The sequence below is a fragment of the Protopterus annectens genome, chromosome 2.part0 (assembly GCF_019279795.1).
Source record: "Protopterus annectens isolate FY-2018-M chromosome 2.part0, PAN1.0, whole genome shotgun sequence".
Taxonomy (NCBI): Eukaryota; Metazoa; Chordata; order Ceratodontiformes; family Protopteridae; genus Protopterus; species Protopterus annectens.
The window spans coordinates 1,596,658,713-1,596,677,449 of NC_056728.1; positions in this window are offsets into that span (position 1 = coordinate 1,596,658,713).

The following is an 18,737-nucleotide window of genomic DNA, read 5'->3' on the forward strand; positions in this document are numbered from 1 at the left end:
TAACATTAAATGCCAAGAAATGTGCAGTAATATACTTTGGGAAATCATCCACCCCTGGTAACTATCATATTGACAGCACACCTCTAACAGTTGACCCAGTAGTCAGGGATTTAGGGACACATATAGATAATGATCTAGCCTTTGACTATCATGTGTCTACAGTACTAGGGAAATCATTCTATGTTGCGCAAGGTATTAACAAAGGTATGGCATGTAAGTCCAGGGAAGTCATTGTTTCAGTGTATTCTGCATTCATTAGACATATCATTGAGTGCAATGCCACCTTTGGTATGTACCTAGCCAAGCATATCCAGCAATTGGAACATCCACCCAGGTTCCTCACTAAACCAATATAGGGAATACATAAAATGTCCTATGCAAACTCCATCAAGGCCCTAACCCTTTATTCTGTGTCCTACAGCCTTTGGAGGGGAGATGTATCCCTGCCATACAGTGCATTATCAGACCCCACTGTGGATCACCTGCATAGCCATGAAACAACTAGCACCAGAATTACCTGCTCTACAGACCTACACTTTGTCTGTGTTATACATAGGATGTGCTGGATAGACAGTTATATATCCCATAGACTATACCCTATATGGAACAGGCTCCCCAACCATGTGATATGAAGCAGAGTTTCACCTTAATGCAAATCAAGTGTAAGTTACACAATTAGATGCGGAACAGGAAAATCATCCCTGGTTTGGGACCTATGTCTCTAATAGACAAAGGAAAACTGTAAATGGTTCATCTCCTAGGCCCCTGCTTGTAAGTGTTTCATCTCCCAAAACCATGCTTACACTTATGAAGTGTATCAGACCTTGTCAGAAATAAACATTTCCATGAGACACATTTCATTGTATGATTCCACAGCCCTTACAATAGCATCCATTGTAGTGTACACAAATAATGCTATACACATTCTAAATGGCAAAGTACAATATGTGTAAATGACCAATACAAGTAGCAAGTCTACAGAAAAAAATGGATGAAACTAATTCATATTAATGTAGATACTCAACTTGTGCATCAGGCACATAGATTTATTTCCCTGCATCCTTGAGAAAGATGATAGGGATGTGGCACCATTATCATCACTTGCACAGGGTGTTGTGTGGGGGGTGCAGGAGGCCTAGGCTGACCCAATAGGTTGGAAAGGATGTGTGGAAGTCAGGAAGGGAAGCAAGCAAGATGGACCATGGAAGTGTTGAGTGTGTGTCTGTAGGTGCCTTCAATGTTACAGTGTTGTGTAAGTGTCTGCATGACCACAGCCAAGCTCACTCCTAGCCCAACATTTCTGCATGTTGGACAGCTGTGAGCTGTGCATGGTAGAGCTGACAGTTCATCATCTCCACCCCTGAACATGAGAACTGGCTCTGTCAAGAGTTACACTGGAACCTCCACACCCTAGATCAGATGCTGTGCTACTGCCTGAGGGTGACTAATGTCTGCTGGAAACGTGTCCTCCAAGGGAACACCTATGACCACAAGCCCTTAGCCTGCTATATCTTGGTGTTGATAACACACTCCCCTCTGGAAGTACTGCAACTATGGGAGTGTGATTGTGCATGGCCACGTTGATTCTCAGCAGATGTAGTTGCCGACCTACGCCCACGAGGTTGACCTCAACTCTAATGAGACATTCCATCACAGACAACATGTGTTCCAAGACATTTAGTGTGCAATCTCTCTCAGACCTACCTCTTTCCACTGTGCCAGTCATCCATTCCAGGGTATCAACAACACGGTGAAGGCAGTCACGGATGTCAGACTGCTGCATCCATAACCCTGAGCATTCATTAGAAGTTCCTTTCTGAATGTGCCTGTGCCTCCATGATGGCCCTAAACATACTCCACATAATCAGAAACTATTTATAACCCGATGGTGTTTGGACAGAAAAGCTTTTATTTTTGAGTTTTTTAAAAACAATAACTAAGCACTTTCGCCCACACAAAAGGGCATCATCAGAGTCAAGTTACTACTACACACATGTCAGTTTATATAAACGTAACTTCCTTCCCACACCCATCAGTATTCCAATAAAATTCATTTGACACATAATATAACAATAAAACAGTTAACTGAGTTAATAGCAATTAAGTGCATTGTCAAGCCAATTGGACCAAATTAGGTGTGAAAAATGGAGAACTATGTATTGGATGATATTTTTTTAAGGAGAGAGTGGAATGTTGGGGAAGGGACATAGGTATCTTTGGGAAGGTAAGTTGGGAAGGTGAGGAAGCATTTGAAAATAAACAAGACAGCAGACAGGGTTGGTGTGGGCACAAGAGGAGACAAACACCTTGGTTGGGGAGGGTGTTGTGGGATCCCAGTCCCACAGACATCAGACATGGTAGCTATGTAACTAAAGTTCTCAACCACGGGACTGTCAGCACTGCACCTTCATTGCTCCTGTGGAGTCAGTGGCCAGTGCTGGCTCCTGGAGCCAGACTGCCCCCACCAGGATGGACAGTATGCTCTCCATCCAATGTAGGCATGCAGCAACAGTTTGGCACACAAGCCTACACACCATGCCTTGTGATCTTGGGTGACGAACGCATCCCCTGCACCTCTACTCCCAAGGGGGGCACACTTCCAGCCTGTGGGGCAGAACTACCTGATGCAGCAGGTTATGCAGGGGCAGCAGAGGGGGTGCCACAAGGCTGTGGCCCACACGTGCTGTGCCCTGGTGCCTTGGCCAGAGAAGCCAAGGTAGCTGGATCACTGGAAACTGGCCTACCTTGTCATGATGTGGTAAATGAAATATGAACATAAAGGAAAAATAAACATAACCCAAACAAATGTAATTAGTGACATAAGAGAAAACAATAATGAGTAATGGATACAAACTAAAAATAATATAATGAGGAATACAACAATAAATAATGCAAATTATGTTTTTGAACAACAACGCAATATTAAATTATACATAAGGCCAACATAAGAGGTAATAACAAATAATATGATCATTTCAAATGATAATAATAAATATATTGATTAAATAAATAAAGGAAGAGAAGGGGTGGGTTGAGAGAAGAAAGAAGAACATTAGTAAATTCACAGATAATATAACTAAGACTACAACTACCTACTTCTAGATATGTTAGATTTCACTTGTGAGACCACTGAATCTATGCCATTTATTATTTGAAATACTACCCTGTTCCTTACACACACACTATAGCACAGATTATAATGGATCCATCAATCATTCAGTGTTGCTTATATTGTATATTTAACATTCCACGTACATACCCATCAATGTCTTAGCATGGGACATTATGGGCCAAAGCATACATAATGGTGGTACAAAGGCACAATGACAGGGAACATACTTACATAGTGTGCTCATACAATAGTAGTAAGGTATTCTGATAACAGATTTGCCATTACATTGCATTTTGAGTGATGTCATATATATGCAAATCAGAGGATCAGACATATGGGGCAATATTTAGTACATTCTGCAAAAATCATTTAAGAGGTATGTTCATGTACACTGATTACACTTGACAACTGGATAGTCAGGGCACAGGTCTATGGGTGCGCGCTTCCCATGCAAACATGGTTATGTTTTCTTTATGACATGCCAATACAATATTGAATACTGCTGAATTTCCCAGTTGGCTGGTGTGGGATTAGAACTCACACATGGTGACTACAGTAATATTGGCTGTTTTATTTGAAAAAAATAAATTATTAGAGCACAGTCTCCTTTTAGGGTCTATATCATATGAACGAATCGCACAAATTGCGAACGCTCATAATATCAAACGTACCAGACCTCGAAGTACTTTTTCTGAGATCACGGTACAGTGAAGAATGGGATATTTCCCCTTTCCTCACTGTAGTGTGATCTTGGAGTTGGAATATATATTTAGCAGGGGTTGTGGGGGGCACAGCCCCCCATAATAGGAAGTTTGAGGTCCTATACATTCAATATTATGAGCGTTTGCAATTTGTGCAATTCGCTCATATGATATAGACCCTCCTTTTACTTTATTGATTCATGTTGTTTCAAATCTTGCATTTACACACATGGTTAGCTGTGTAGGAGTTCCTTTAACTTACACCTTTACCCTATTCATTTATTGACTGCAACCTACAGCATATGTCAGACAAAATGAGAAGAATACAACATTGACTATTAATCTGGGTATTGCACAGCATTTATTTCCGATATACTAAACCAGTATTGCCTACTTCACATTTCTCAGTTGCTGGTGTTGGATTACAACCCACAACCAGTGACTACAGCAATACTGAACATTTTTTTTGAAAAAATTAATTATCAGAGCACCGTCTCCTTTTATACTTTTCTGATTCATGTTGTTTCAGATCTTGCATTTTCACAGATGGATAGCTGTCTATGACTTCTGTTAACTTACATGTTCACCCTATTCTTTTATTGAGTGCAATCTACAGAATATTTCAGACAATGAGCAGACCAGAACAGTGACTCTTAATCTGGATAGACCACAACACTAACTAATGGTTGGAAGCTATGCTACACAGTACTGCATGCTTACTTACTTTAACTTGCTTTACCAGTTCAGATATGAACTGAAACATTAATAAAACTCTATGAGGTACCAGGTATTTCATACATGACTGTTAAGACTGCAATATCTGTATTTACTTTATTTTATTATTAAGTTATGCATTAATTTATTACTTTATTGATTTTCTTACATAACACAATCGCTTGCCTCATCCTGGAAAAATACTTTGCATGGGACTGGACATTGCAAGCCCTCTCTTCTGCAGTTGTGGTAAGAGAAGGAAATCATTAAGGATAGCAGTTTTTTACAGACTCAGCTTGTATATTTATAAATTACTAGAAAACATACTTATAAATCTGTGGGGTGCACCCATCCCATGCTTCTTGGATCCAGGTATCAAGTTTCCCCTCTTCCTTCAATACAGGTCATCATAATGGTGACAACACTGCTCACCAGTGCAGGAGATACCAGTTGCACTGGTCAGGTCCCTGGTCAAACTATCCCAGGCCTCAGACTTATACTCTTAGCCCTGGTAGTCACCCTGCAGCAGCCGGGGTCCGTAGCATTCTACCAGGAGTCCACTGAAAACCCTGGACTCTTGCACATCCCACTTTTGTGTCCTAAATCATACACCTTCTCCCATGACAGCAGCCATACCACCAGTCAAGGTCATGCTCCAAGGAATAATGTGAAATTCCTGCCTATTGGCCATTAACTAGGCTGCATTCCCTCCCTTGCATGTCATACTGTAACTTTCAAAAATGTGCTGCATTGCTTAGTATCATGCAAACTCGTACAACCCATGATTATGTGAAGCTTAGCAACATGCAAACAGGAAAGGAATGTTGACCATGTTTAAGCAATGCTTAGCAATGTGCACCTTTTCTAAATGTAATAATTATTTAATTTAAAGTCAGCTGATATTTTAGTCACCTGACACAGTTTCACAGCAGTATATGTAAATGCTGTTCCTGCCCAGGACTCAAACCCGGGACCTACTAACTGTAGGTCATGACTCAATCTATCTAGCCACTGGGATAGTGAATGGAACTCATAATATCTTCAGATATACTGCAGAGGTGCCTGTAAATGCAGTGCTGTGTTGCTGTGTGGGTTTGTGCATTGCTAAACACCTGTCCATTAGGAACATATGTGACAAACTTGGAGTAAATTTGTGATTTCCCATCCATTGGTCAAGTTACATATGAATATGGTCAGGGATAAGCTTTGCTTCACATGGGTGGGAAGCCTGCTCCAGAGAAGGGGTAATCTCTGAGACACACACATGCACCTCTAACATGTCCTGTTTTTGTTGCAGGCAATGTTTACCTCAGGTCTGCCTCAGAGCACTTGGGACATTATTATGTAATTTGCAAATAAACACATAGTAACAACCAAGGCAGCAGTGACATTTTTTTTTACTTATGAATGGACTGTAAAAGTGAGGAAAAATTACCATGAGATGCATCACAAAATGTTTTGCTGGCCTTGATGAAGGAAATGTGAAAGGTATAAAAGCTTGATTTGAAACTTCAGCTGGATTCAGTCCAGTATATTCCTGATTTCTGGCCAAAATAGCGCTCTATAGAAAGAATAACATTATTTTCTGGAATGATGGCCAGTAGCATATCTTGTGATAGCATATTATAATTTGTTTTGCCCTGGTATGTGAATATTTGTGATATGTGAAGAATACAGTAATGAAGGCATTAGAAAGCAGAAACCATGACAGATGTGCATCAGGTGACAGTGACAGAGTTACATAGAGCTATCTTAATTATTTCTTTTTTATTGTTTTTAGTGATCATTGAGACACAATATTTATCAAACTTCAAAGGCTTATTTAGTGTGACACCTGTGATTTTGATGGAATTAATGTTTGAAACAGCAGAAGGACTAAGAAAGAGTATTATTTCATATTCTGGTGGACAGGAAGTGCTCATCTTATAGCTTCTGCAAAGGAATAAAATGGATTTTTTTCTGTGCATGTGGTGCACGCGCGTGCACATGTGTGTGTGTGTGTGTGTGTGTGTGTGTGTGTGTGTGTGTGTGTGTGTGTGTGTGTGTGTGTGTGTGTAAAGATGAAGAAATACAAAATTAATAATGTTTCACCATTAATATAGGTATTTTACAAATCTAGATGAGCATTGGAAGTGATGTCATCTGCCAGTAAAACATCAGACTTGCTGGAATTTGAACTGATTGAATCTCAGTTCCATGCTCTGCCATATTGCTAACAGTGACAAAAAGTAGGTGAGGAATAAGAACAGGCTGTTCTAGAACCTTATGTTGGAGTTGCAGGTGGTGAAGCACACCAGCTCAAAGTTGCTTTTGCTTTTCTCTTTTGTAGTTGTAAATGTAACCTATTGGTTTAAATTTGTGATTACGTTTTTCATTAATTTTTGCTTGCAATTAATGATAATCTCCAATAAGTTTGTTCAAGATTTTGTGTTTTGATAAGGAATGACAGGAGTTATCAAAGATTGGTAACAGGGGACAGTACAGACCCTTCCTCCTTTTGTCACATACTTCATCTTTGATGGATACCAAGAGGTCTACCTGGATGACATTTTATCTTATATTAGGTTACTGGATGACATCTTTAGCATTTTACTGATTCTTTGATGAAACTGAATGACTTTTTAATGTCCATCAACAATAACACACCTTTCTTAAATTCACCCACAACTTTTACAAGGACAAGATGGCATTCCTTGATGTCCTAGTTTCAAAATATTATTCAAACAGTTGCTTTAGCTCCAACATTTTTTGTAAGAAAACTATTTCTAATTCTTATCTTCACTACGATAGTTGGCATCTTAAATTTCAAAAAAGAGCAGTTGTTAATGGATAACTAGTCTGACTCGCTTGGATGATATCGGATGCTGCAGTATTTTTAGTGGAGATTGAAAAACTTTTGGATATGTTTATTCACAGAGGTTATCCACCAGACCTCTTGGTATCCAACAAAGATAAGTATGTGACAAAAGGAGTAAGGGTCTGTACCGTCCCGTTTCCAATCTTTGATTACTCCTGTCATTCATATCTTCAGAAGGGCCATTGACCTCTGGTGATCATAATTCAGATAGGTCATATGAACAAGCCTAGATTGTTACTTTTTTCTTTAAACACCTACCATATTGTTGATGTGATTAATCAATTTTGGCCTATTGCTACTTCCATCAACCATGGTAATGTGAAACAGGCAACACAGTATCAACTGCTGAAAACTAGTTTAATGATAACCAACCAAAAAAAATATATATATACACAATAAAAAGTACTAAGCGCTTTCACCCGTACATATTCTGGGCATCATCAGAGTACTAAAGAATTCAATCACTGACTTCCATATATGTATATACCAACATACTGATTGGTAAATTGGTAATGTGTTGTTAAAAATTACATCACAATGCCTAATTAGCAACTCATTAAAATGAAATCTCATAAAAAACACACACAAGGGAGTTGCTAGAATGTAATTCCTACAATAGCAAAGAATAAATATATTGTACTGAAAAAAACACTGTGTATATTACTATGTAAAAATTGTTAGGAAATTTATATATACGTAAATAAATGATTAAAAAATAATTAAAAATCATACATTCTAAATACCAAGACTTGTAGATACTACATGTGTACAACCTTTTGTTAAAATGCTTAAAAATAGTTTGCTATACAAAAACTTGGTTTGAGTTAAATACAAAAATAAATAAATAAATTAATTGACAAATATATTAAATATTGCTAATCAAAAATAGATTTTGCAATACGACTATTGATTGTAAATTGATAACTTAATAGAATAAATGTTAAAATGTAGAGTATGCAAATAATATTTAAAAATGCAATAAATGTAATAATAAAATAGGAATAAATGTATAAACTAAATACTTGTTTATAAATTGGTGAACTGTGTAAACTAGAATTATTGTAGTCCCAGTCAAATAAAATGTGACTTATGTTTTAATATACTGGCTATGGATATATGTTCATTAATACCTGGTAGGGTGCTGGCATTTAATCTCAGTTGCCATAGGCATTCTTTTGCCTCTAATAAAGTCTTGTTGTCACCTCCTTTATTGGTGTTGAGTGTAATTCTATCTGTCACAAAGAATAAAAATCGCTTGAAGTTTTGACATTTTTGACTGTGTGTAAATAGGGAACTCGTGCTTTTTTCCTTTTTTATATCCCTAATATGTTCAACTATATGTTCCCTTAACTTCCTAATAGTTTTTCCTACATAATATGCTGAGCAAGATGAACAAGTTGCCAGGTATACAACCATTCTGGTATTGCAGTTACAGTATCCAGGACATCTAATTGTTTTCCCATAATTATGTATAGCAGCATATGGTCTATCATTAATAAATTTACAGGTCCTACATGCACCACATTTGCTCATCCTGGACATTTTGTACATATCATTATTGATACATGTCTCAAAAAGCTCTTTCAGATTCATACCTCGCTATAAGTAACCTTAGGGCAACTACCTATGATGTCCGTAAATTCAGCCTTGTTCATAAAGACACTAGTCCAAGTCTCTCGCAAAATATTAACTATCTTAAATGATGTTTCATTATAGGGTATTATAAAAGTGTCCTTTCTAATCATGTCATTACTCTTGACTGTAACATTGTCAAATCCAAACTTAATTAATAGGTTTGTATAGATGGTTTCTTTTTATATATATCTTGTTTCTGACATTGCTAATAAGTTCATGTGGATACCCCCTGTCTGTAAACATATTAGAAAGTTTTTCAATCTCCGAACAAAAGGTTGTGTCATCACTTATAATTCGTGAGAGCCTAACCATCTGTCCTTTAATTAAATTCTTTTTCTGATAGTACGGATGGCAACTGTCAAAATGCAAAAATGAATTAGAATATGTTTTCTTTCTAAATATATTTGATTCTATCACTCCATTGTTGTTGTAAAATAATATATCCAGGTATTCACAATTGTTCTTGTAAATTTTACTAGTAAAATCTAAAAAAGTTGATGTTGTTGTGAGAAAATTACTAAAATCCAATATATAATCCAATAATAATATATCCGCACTGAGTAAGCATATGTAATATTATTGTATACTACAGTGTTATTTTTGCCATAATAAACCCGAGGATATCCTCACACTTTATTATCTGGTTGGCTATGATGTGTCAGCGGACTTGCAATGAAATTTGTAATAATTACTAGGCTGGTAGATTGTTTAATGGTTTCTTAAACAACAAATTTCTTGTAGTCTTATTTTTGATTAGACTACAGTAACAGTTTGAAACTCTTGCTATTTTAATTTTTATCTTGGAAAGTATATAATAATTAATTGATGTTTCTTTTTATACGTTTCTTCTTTAAAAAAACCTGGAAGTGACATCTTTGAATGACATCATCCTATTTTAAAAGTTTGAATTTTTGGCGCTAAACTTGTATAAACTCTGAAGAAGCTACTGTATCACAGTAGCGAAAACGCTTGATGTGCTTTTCTAATAAACTTGCGTTCAGTGGATTTGTTTTTGCCTTTGGTCTCCTGCTAGTCTGGGTCACTTGTGGTTTCCACAGTGTTTTTTGAGTTGATTTTTTTGTGTTTTGGTAGTTTATATATAAAAGTAAACCATCTATACAAACCTATTAATTAAGTTTGGATTTGACAATGTTACAGTCAAGAGTAATGACATGATTAGAAAGGACACTTTTAGAATACCCTATAATGAAACATCATTTAAGATAGTTAATATTTTGCGAGAGACCTGGACTAATGTCTTTATGAACAAGGCTGAATTTACGGACATCATAGGTAGTTGCCATAAGGTTACTTATAGCAGAGGTATGAATCTGAAAGAGCTTTTTGAGACATGTATCAATAATGATATGTACAAAATGTCCAGGATGAGCAAATGTGGTGCATGTAGGACCTGTAAATTTATTAATGATGGACCATATCCTGCTATACATAATTATGGGAAAACAATTAGATGTCCTGGATACTGTAACTGCAATACCAAAATGGTTGTATACCTGGCAACTTGTTCATCTTGCTCAGCATATTATGTAGGAAAAACTATTAGGAAGTTAAGGGAACATATAGTTGAACATATTAGGCATATAAAAAAGGAAAAAAGCACAAGTTCCCTATTTACACCCAGTCAAAAATGTCAAAACTTCAAGAGATTTTTATTCTTTGTGATAGATAGAATTACACTCAACACCAATAGAGGAGGTGACGACAAGACTTTATTAGAGGCAAAAGAATGCCTATGGCAACTGAGATTAAATGCCAGCACCCTACCAGGTATTAATGAACATATACCCATAGCCAGTATATTAAAACATAAGTCACATTTTATTTGACTGGGACTACAATAATTCTAGTTTACACAGTTCACCAATTTATAAACAAGTATTTAGTTTATACATTTATTCCTATTTTATTATTACATTTATTGTATTTTTAAATATTATTTGCATACTCTACATTTTAACATTTATTCTATTAAGTTATCAATTTACAATCAATAGTTGTATTGCAAAATGTATTTTTGATTAGCAATATTTAATATATTTGTCAATTTATTTATTTATTTATTTATTTTTGTATTTAACTAACTCAAACCAAGTTTTTGTATAACAAACTATTTTTAAGCATTTTAACAAAAGGTTGTACACATGTAGTATCTACAAGTCTTGGTATTTAGAATGTATGATTTTTAATTATTTTTTTAATCATTTATTTACGTATATATAAATTTCCTAACAATTTTTGCATAGTAATATACACAGTGTTTTTTTCAGTACAATATATTTATTCTTTGCTATTGTAGGAATTACATTCTAGCAACTCCCTTGTGTGTGTTTTTTATGAGATTTCATTTTAATGAGTTGCTAATTAGGCGTTGTGATGTAATTTTTAACAACACATTAGCAATTTACCAATCAGTATGTTGGTATATATATATATATATATATATATATATATATATATATATATATATATATATATATAGATATAGATATGGAAGTCAGTGATTGAATTCTTTAGTACTCTGATGATGCCCAGAATATGTACGGGTGAAAGCACTTAGTACTTTTTATTGTGTATATATATATATATATATTTTTTTTTGGCTGGTTATCATTAAACAAGTTTTCAGCAGTTGATACTGTTTTGCCTGTTTCAGTTTTCCAATTTGGATTGTAAACCATGGTAATGTACTGTTTGCTTCCAAACCTAAGATAGTATTTAGGAAAGTTTTAAAAGTTTAGAAATTTTAGAAAGTTTAGAAATGTTTTAAAAGTTTACTCTTAAGGAATTTGGATAAACTTTGTACCAATAGACCAAAAGGTATATACAAATGTAACCACTGTAACTACTGTCAACATATACTCTGTTGTGAGTCTTTTTTTCCCCAAAGACAAGAAATTTGAGGTGAAAAAATATTTTAATTGTTCATCCAGGGGAGTGGTTATTGGTGCACTTTGCCAACAGTGCAACGCATTTTACATTGGCAAGACTGGTCGAGCTTTGAAAGAGGGAATATATGAACATCTCAACAAAATCAAGAAACGGAAGAAAATTAATGCACTATACAGGCATATTTTTGCCTATCTTGGTCACCTTTTTAAATTTATAGTGATTGATTTCTTGGAACTAAATCCAAGGGACTTTTACTCTGATGAACATCTTCTCAAAAATGAGCTCATATAGATTCTTGTGTGTGACACCCTTACTCCCTTGGTTTGAATGAATGTTGTTCTATTACACCTATATTAATGCTAAAAAGTCTTGAGGGCTGATTATGCCATGTTACCCATACATTTCTCACTGTAACACTGATTTTTTTTTCCATTTCTATTCTCAACATTATTTTTATTTTTATTTTTATTGTTACACTCGTTCATTTTTTCATGCAATTTTAATAGATATTCACATCAATCCTTGTTGAAGTTTTATAATCAATGTGTTTACTAAACTAAAGTTGAGTCATGTGAATGTTTGATCACAAGTTGATAAAATGATGTATTATGATTATTTAAGGTTGGAGATAACCATGTCAAGCAGTTCTGAAGAAGTCTTTGCTAAAGGTGAAAGTGCTTGACTGCATTTGGTCTGTTTTTGCTGTCAATAAATTGGATTTGTGGTTTGGACTTTGGTTTGTGTGGTTCCTGAGCCTCTACCTTCACTACTTATAGATCCCGGTAACTTTATCAAATGGTATTTATGTTGACAACTGTTTAATTAACACAATTTGGTTAAGTAAACAGATGGCTAAGAGGTGTGTGAGAGTGACAATCCCCAGATAGGAGAATATACATACCCTCTTGCCCATGTATTAAGAGATGTTGGAGTTAGAACATATCTTTAGTAAGGGGTGGGGAGTGCACTACCCCTAGTGAGGTGCAATGCTTTCTTTGTGTTTTTTTGTAAGTTTTGCATGAGCCAAGTATAATTCTCGGCACATGTGTAGTAGCATGTCGATGTATATAATATCAATCAATTTATTCCATTATGCACATCAACATAAATGGTATTCGATCAATTGAAGTAGAGACATATATATATAGATAGATACCATGCATAAACACACATGCACATACACACACACACACACACACACACACACACACACACACACACACACACACACACACTCATTTAGATAAATACACACATCCTAAGTGATCCCACATTTGCTATATCTTTTTTTCCTTACTCAGAATAAGTTGTTGTCCAGGCAGCTTTTCCATTTGTTAATTGTATATGTACTGGCATAATTTATTTTCCTTACTACATTCCATATCCATTTTTATTTTGTATTGCTTTATCTAGTACACTGTTTTCACCTTAAATTATACCTCTGTCTGCGACTGAGTCTATGAATCACTTTCTCCACCCTCAGAACTATTTCTTCCTTCCTTTATGGTAGAATGGCAACTAACAGTTTCTAATTACAGCTTCGACTGGATATAGCAGCGGTATGTCTGACCTTAACAGGAAAAAGATAGGGACAATTGGTGTGTTACATCCTTCTACACATAGCTCATCCATCCATTCATCCATTGCATGGCATTCATCAAGAAGAAGTTCCAAACAATCAGTACTCACGTCCATGGGTTTCTTCTTTGTAGTTCAACATGATCCTTTCTCAAGCTCAGTATGAACTAATTCTAATTCTGCTAATTTCTTTAATTACACTCTTTGTCATACGTTATACTCTTCTTCATTCCCCCACTGGAGGCAGTGCTGTTTAATCTTGGCCGTGCTTCCATAGCAGAGTTATACCATGAACCAATCCACAGAGTATAAACACAGATTGATAAGGCCTATTCCTTGAAATGACCCTTATCTCTAATCCATAATGGGCAAGTGTCTCCTGCTACATTTTTAAGATGTGTCTTCACTGTAGCATGTCTTCACTGTAGCATGCCTTACTTATTAGGATCTCCCAGTTTTGTGCTTCTGACTTTTCTTTAGCCCTGTCCACCACTTTATCCAGCTCCTACCAGGCTGTTTATGCCTCCTCCAGTAAGTATTCTTCAAAATGCACAGTATTTCCTCTTCCTTATCTTTATCAATATCCCTGCCCTCCCAATTTTTTTCTGAGCTGTTATTGCTGTTCATAACTTAAATATGTCTCACTCTGTGTTTCAAAGATGTCCTTCATAATTGTGATAAAACCAGTGTTCACCATGGGATCCTTCAGAGTGTTTTGCAACCAAATCCATTTTTTCTTTTTCTTTTTTTTTTTTGGTAGGTAAAAGATCCTGTGGCATTTATTGAAAAAAAAAACAGAAGAATTTCTCTAGTGCCTTGGCCACATTTAATTTTGTCAGTATAAATACTACCTCAGGTCTCTCTTGCAAGGGGACTACTATCTTGAGACTAACCTGGTCAACAAAGGAGAAATAAAATCAACAAATAAGTAAATACAAAAAAAACATAAACTCAACACATGATGAATCAGTATACAAATAATTTCTGCATTTACTTTTTTAAAACACAATGACTATGTTATACCTTATTGTATATTTTATTTATATAGTCAGTTGTATCTTTAATGGGTGCAGCCAACTGTCAAATCAATGACTGGAGATGATAATATGCAAAATGTGTCAACTTTTTTATGAGAGAATTTATCATGGAAATAATAGGATGACCTGAGTGATTTTTTTAATTTCTACACTATTTGTGTCTTTTTTTTTTTTGATAAACATGTAGGAAGCATTTAGAAGCCTTCAGTTTAGTCTTCCCAAAATACATGAACTAATGCACTTTTGGAATTTATGATAGGTTAGGTTAACCCTGAAACACAAACTTTCTTAGCAGATACTTCATGAATGAGTATCTTCCCATAATGATTTAAAAATAAAAAGTCGGGATTTAGAATCCATGTAACTGAAACACTGGTTTGTCCTTAATGAGTCATTTGCATATATCCCATGGGAGTCCACTACAAAAGGTTTAAAGCATTACACAGTGAGGACTCTTGTTTGGCTGAGTCTTTCTTGCACTTTTTACTGAATAGTTTGTCTGTTTGACCTTTTTACTCTTTGGCTTAGATGCAACCAGAATAAGAGGACATCAACAGCAACAAACTGAAGACTGGAGTATCATTAAGATGATGAACTCAAGAACCAAATAAGTAATGTTTCCAACCTCTATGAATCTTGGTCTGGCTATGCCTTGATACTATGTGCCTTTTGGATGCCATACAAGTAAAGTGACTTCATGCTGCTAGGATTTCCAATGAAACCACAAAAAGGTTGCGTGAGATGGAGTCGAAAGGGTATGACCAGAGACTAAAGGAACTGAGTTCTTCACTCGCTTAACTAGAGGCCAGTACAGATAAGGATATGACATGGGCATATAGATCATATCAGGAAGATTTGAACGAGCCATTATAAAGAGAAAAGTTGAAGTTAGGGTAAAGAATGAATAGATACCATATTGAAAAAGCTTAACATTTCCTGTATCCCTCAAATAAATCTTCACGGAGAGGATTGTGGGGGTTGGTATCTGTGTAGGAAAATAAATCCATAGCAGCATTTAAGGGTGAAGAAATAGTAAATAATAGATTAGGAAAATATGGAGAATGAATGTTAAATAAATTTAAAGAACAGGCTAGATATGTTTATTTTTCTCTTTCTGACATCAAGTAAATGTCGTGTCACATAATGTAGAGAGTATAATATATCATCTTGATACATGTTAGTCAGGAAAAGCAAGCATCCAGGAAAATGAGGTACCTAATACTGATGTTAGCAAAATATATGCACTTAATCTAATCATAATAACATGTCTAGTATTGAGATCAGATGACATCAGAAACTTTGGCCATATACTGGAATTGTAAGGTTTTGTTTTCATTAAGTATTATGCCAACATGCTCATTAACATTTACCTCATGGTGCTGTCTCTGTTGGCAAAACACTTTGTTGGTTTAGTTAATTATATAGTAATCTGTTTAATCCATATATTGTATTTGAACAAGCAAGCAAGACAACCAAAAATGAAATTCTACTTCTACTTAATGTAAGAGGTCCCAGGAAATTACTTAGTGTATTATTCTCCCCACTTTAAAATGTTTGACAGATACTTCACATTGGATTTAGATTGTATATTTACTACTATTATATATATATATATATATATATATATATATATATATATATATATGTGCATTTATACACACATACACACACACACACACACACACACACACACACACACACACACACACACACACACGGTTTACTATCACGTTATTGAAGTGGACACAGTTGAATCCACTTTCTGCAAAGTCTGAAGCTTGAATGTTGATAATGTCAAACTCTGATATTTCCATAGAGCATAGAGCATTTTTTTTTTGTTTTGGGTTTTGAGTGGGTTTTTTTTTTTTTTTTTTGACATTTGCCGTTTTTAGACTTCAAACTTTCAAGTTCAAAGTTTGAAGCTTTGAAGTTGTCAGCATTCGACAATCTGATATAGACCCATGCAGTCACAGAGATTTGGTTCAAGGCTATGGAAAGCACCCCAGACATACTGGGTTACACCTCCTTCCACACATTCAGGCAGCAAACTGAAGGCATGAAAACTAAAGGAGGCAGTGTATCAATATTCATTAAAGATAAATACACCTCCAGATTGGTTAAACAGTATGATTCCTTGGAGATACTTCAGGTGCAATTAACTGTTGGTAAGACACCCATTCAAGTCATTGCCAGATACAGGACCTCCTCCATGAATCAGGACACCCACTCTGCATATTTGGATCTACTTGAGTCTATCAAGATACATCCAAACACCATGTGTTTGGGTGAATTTAACCACCCATCCATTGACTGGGTAAATTACTTGTCCTCATACTTACTTGCCCTAAGATTTCTCAACTTCGTTAACTCCAATGCTCTGGACCAGCTGGTTGACACCCCCACAAGGGGTGCCAACATCCTAGATCTAGTTCTTACCAATATGAGAGACCACTGTAGCACCCGCACTGTAAGGTCTTCTCTGAAGAGATCTGACCACAAATCAGTCTCATTTGAAATAACTACCACACCTGACTCCCCCCAACCAGCAACAACTAAACTAAAACACTTCTCCACAGAAGATTATAACCCCTTATGGGATGGTATAAATAGCTTCACTGCATCTCCCCCATCAGATGGAACTGGCAACTATGCCGAGTCCTACACCAATGCTTTATACAAACACCTGTATAACTGCATTCACTTTGCCATACTTGCTAGGACCAAAGCAAACTCCTCAAGGAAGAGTAAATCTGCCTGGTGGACAACTGCCATTAACAGGCTTTACAATTATAAGAAGAAGCTGCTGTCTAAGAGTAAGAGGGACCGAACCCTAACCTGGAAACACTCCATGCTCAGCTTAAACAAGCAAATAAGACTTCTTGTGAAGTCCTCCAAAGCAAACTATGAATCCCCAAATTAGCTTCCTCAATTAAGGACAACCATACAGCATTCTTTACTTACATCCATAACTTAAAAAGAAAGGCCTAGATTTGTGCCAAACTGGTAGTTAATGATACCACACATTCTGAACCTGTGGACATAGCTAACCTGTTGGCCGACAGGTTCTGTGGAAACTTCACTCCCCTGTCCCTGTCACATGTACCTCATGACATCCCTACATCCCTACCACTTGTCCCTTACCTTGTATCTTTAAAGAGCAGGTTGTAAACACCCTGTCTAAGGCCAAGCACACAGCATCTATGGGACCTATGCTGCATCCTACATGGGCTCCAACACAAATTAGCAACGCCACTGGGTACTCTCTTCAATCATAGTCTAAACACTGGCTTCATCCCAGCTGAATGGAAAATGGCCACTGTTATTCCCTTCCACAAAAGTGGTGCTTCCACTGACCCCAGGAACTATAGACCTATTAACCTGACTAACCTTATCTGTAGGGCCATGGAGTTAATCATCATGACCTTGCCAGTCAGCAGTACACTATCTAGATGATTTTTTTGATAATGGGAAGGGTCAGGATGGTGTTTGGATGGGATGTTCATTTTCAAGCAGCTTTGGGGGTTGGGGGTAACCTAAGCTGAGAGTAAGTCAAAGAGACCAAGTCAAGTCCTAACTTTTTAGTAGTAGACACCACTGATAATTCCTTCAAGCTTCCTCCTCCCAAACTTCAACAAGTCCAGTAGTTACTTTGAAGATTTTTACATTCCAGCAATGTACGGGTAGGAGACATCATGCAGTTACATTGTTTGCTGACCTTTGCCTGTAGGGTGGTTTTTCCAGGCAGAACCTTCTTAAGGTCCATATCTGACTTGTTGAAATGTAACAGACACAAGCACCACCTGGTCCAGCTGACCAGATGGGTTAAAGAGGACCTTTGGTTCTGGTTTACATTCATGAGCCAGATTAATGGAGTTTCTTTTTGGCAGTCCCCTTGAACCACAGCCACAAACCTTGAGCTTTTTACTGATGCAGCTGTGGTGTACGGTATGAAGGTTATTTCATGAGTAGCTGGTTTGCTGAAAGGTGGCTGGAAAGTTGTTCCGTGGAGAGGAGAGACATCATGTTTTTAGAAATTTTTCTCATTTCGGTAGTAATGTTAGTATGGAAGGGTAGATTATATGACAAGAGGATAATTTTTCATTCAGATAATATCGCAGTGGTTCACGCTCTCAAAAACATTCTTCCAGGTCCAAGTGGGTCCACTCAGTCATCAGGATTTTAGATTTGCTGAG